This window comes from Schistocerca cancellata, unplaced genomic scaffold, assembly GCF_023864275.1.
Source record: "Schistocerca cancellata isolate TAMUIC-IGC-003103 unplaced genomic scaffold, iqSchCanc2.1 HiC_scaffold_674, whole genome shotgun sequence".
In the NCBI taxonomy this organism is placed as follows: Eukaryota; Metazoa; Arthropoda; class Insecta; order Orthoptera; family Acrididae; genus Schistocerca; species Schistocerca cancellata.
Window position 1 is genome coordinate 530001 of NW_026046685.1, and position 2500 is coordinate 532500.

The 2500-nt window shown below is 57.0% G+C and overlaps 1 non-coding gene across 1 annotated transcript in view; it reads left to right on the forward strand.

Annotated features, from left to right (window-relative positions):
• Positions 1-2047: 2047 nt before the first annotated feature.
• The window catches only part of LOC126138919 (small subunit ribosomal RNA), a 1909-nt gene continuing 1456 nt past the window's right edge, over positions 2048-2500 (forward strand). Inside the window, exon 1 of the ribosomal RNA XR_007528411.1 lies at positions 2048-2500. This exon is cut by the window's right edge and continues 1456 nt beyond it. This is a non-coding gene — a ribosomal RNA (small subunit ribosomal RNA).

Sequence of the window (2500 nt, forward strand, 5' to 3'; positions counted from 1 at the left end):
CCCAAGTTGTGCCTTAACCTAACCCAAGTTGTGCCTTAACCTAACCCAAGTTGTGCCTTAACCTAACCCAAGTTGTGCCTTAACCTAACCCAAGTTGTGCCTTAACCTAACCCAAGTTGTGCCTTAACCTAACCCAAGTTGTGCCTTAACCTAACCCACGTTGTGCCTTAACCTAACCCACGTTGTGCCTTAACCTAACCCACGTTGTGCCTTAACCTAACCCACGTTGTGCCTTAACCTAACCCACGTTGTGCCTTAACCTAACCCACGTTGTGCCTTAACCTAACCCACGTTGTGCCTTAACCTGCTCTGTAATTGGCATATGACACGTTACATTAATCTAGTGTTGTCTAACCACAACCCTCTGAATATAGTTCGCTACTCGCACCGCCCACCCTCTTGTGTATCGTTTCATGTTCAACACTTCGCAAGTGTTGCTTACTTTTGACATGCTCCCGCTGTACACTGTAATGTGGACGACTGCAGGATGTACATCGCCCCCCCCCCTCCCCCCTGCCTTCGCACGCTGGTCGTTCAGGTGCTTGCGTGTTCAATGCCCTTCGCAGCTGTTCACTGGCATTCGCATGTCGAAGCGCTCAGTCTACGTCGTGGTACGGCCTGTGTCCACTGTCCGCTGATGTCGTAAGCTTAACCCTCACATTGTACTGCACATAGGTCCGTATGTACTGAATGATACGCTGTGGCACATGTGTGACCGTACAACGACTGCGCCCAACAACAGCGAACCATACGGTCCAAATGTTGTGCACTCAGCCACGTGCCGTCTCCCCATAACAGCTACATTGCAGTGTGGTACGCCATAGAGACGTGTGGGAGTAACGGACGCCCTGGATGGCGATCAGCATGAGCCGTCTGTTGATGTAGTGGCGCGTGTATTCAAACGTAGTCGTCTCTTCTCACACAGTGTGATAGCATGGTGCACCGCGTTCCACATCTGCGACATGGTACAGATGCTGGTTGACAGTCGGTCTCGTAATGGACATCGCATACGTAGGGGGCCACCTCCCACGTGTTCTCTAGTCGTGCACATTTTGTTGCGTGTATGTGGGCAGACGTAGTGTGTCGTGACACCTAACAGACAGGTATGCAATAATCGTTGCATTTGCAAACTGGGATGGACGTCTACGTTTGCTGGTGACGTTACGCAAATGAACAACTGGTAAACCCATTGTGGTACGGTTGTTGTTGCTGGAGGTAAATCAGTAAGGGCAAATCTGTGTGTGAAGCGATACGCGGCGGTGGCTGGGTGGGACCGTCCCCGGCCGGTGAGGGGGGGCCGCCCGGCGTGCTGGCCGCGCGGTGCGTGGGCGCACGCGCTACAGCCGGCTGGTGGGGGCGCCCAGTGGCAGGCGCGCCGGCCGACGGACGCGGCAGGCGGCGCAGCTGCGCGCCGGGGCACCCTGCGCGCGGCGCCGGGCGGCCAAAGTGGGTCCTCGCGGGCCCGGTGCGAAGCGCGGTGGACATCTGCAGTGTGCTGGTCCGACTGAGGACTGTGTGCGTTGAGGATGCGCCGCCGCCCGGCACTCGGCGCCGCGACGCCGTCTGCTGCTCGGTCGCCCCAGCGGTTCTCGCTGGTGGTTTGTATCGCAGTTGTGCAGACGTGTTGGCACGTGCGCTGTGCTGGGAGAGTTCGCTTCGGCACCCACGTGGGGCCTTTGCCCTTCTGTGGCGCTGGCGTTGGAGCTGCCGGTCACCGTAGGTGGCGCGTGTTGTCTCCCGCCGGCAATGCCACGACAGCACGCTCCCGGGCCTCTGTCGGCAGCGGCAAGCTCAGTTGGGAGCACGGGTGGTCGCACCTAAAGCGTCTACTCGCCTAACTCCGGGCGATTGCGCCTCTCTCGAACCCGACCAAGTACTTAGGACGGCGCTGCGCGCCGCCGGGACCTGAGAGGGTTTCGAGGTGTATTGTGCAGGGGAGCTCAGCCTCCTCCTGTTTGCAGAATAATTGAGCGGACGCTTGCGTGTTCGCGCGGGCCCCTGGGACACACTCCCGGGCGGCCGGCTGCTCAGCTCTAGTTGACGCAGCTCCCTGGTTGATCCTGCCAGTAGTCATATGCTTGTCTCAAAGATTAAGCCATGCATGTCTCAGTACAAGCCGCATTAAGGTGAAACCGCGAATGGCTCATTAAATCAGTTATGGTTCCTTAGATCGTACCCACGTTACTTGGATAACTGTGGTAATTCTAGAGCTAATACATGCAAACAGAGTCCCGACCAGAGATGGAAGGGACGCTTTTATTAGATCAAAACCAATCGGTCGGCTCGTCCGGTCCGTTTGCCTTGGTGACTCTGAATAACTTTGGGCTGATCGCACGGTCCTCGTACCGGCGACGCATCTTTCAAATGTCTGCCTTATCAACTGTCGATGGTAGGTTCTGCGCCTACCATGGTTGTAACGGGTAACGGGGAATCAGGGTTCGATTCCGGAGAGGGAGCCTGAGAAACGGCTACCACATCCAAGGAAGGCAGCAGGCGCGCA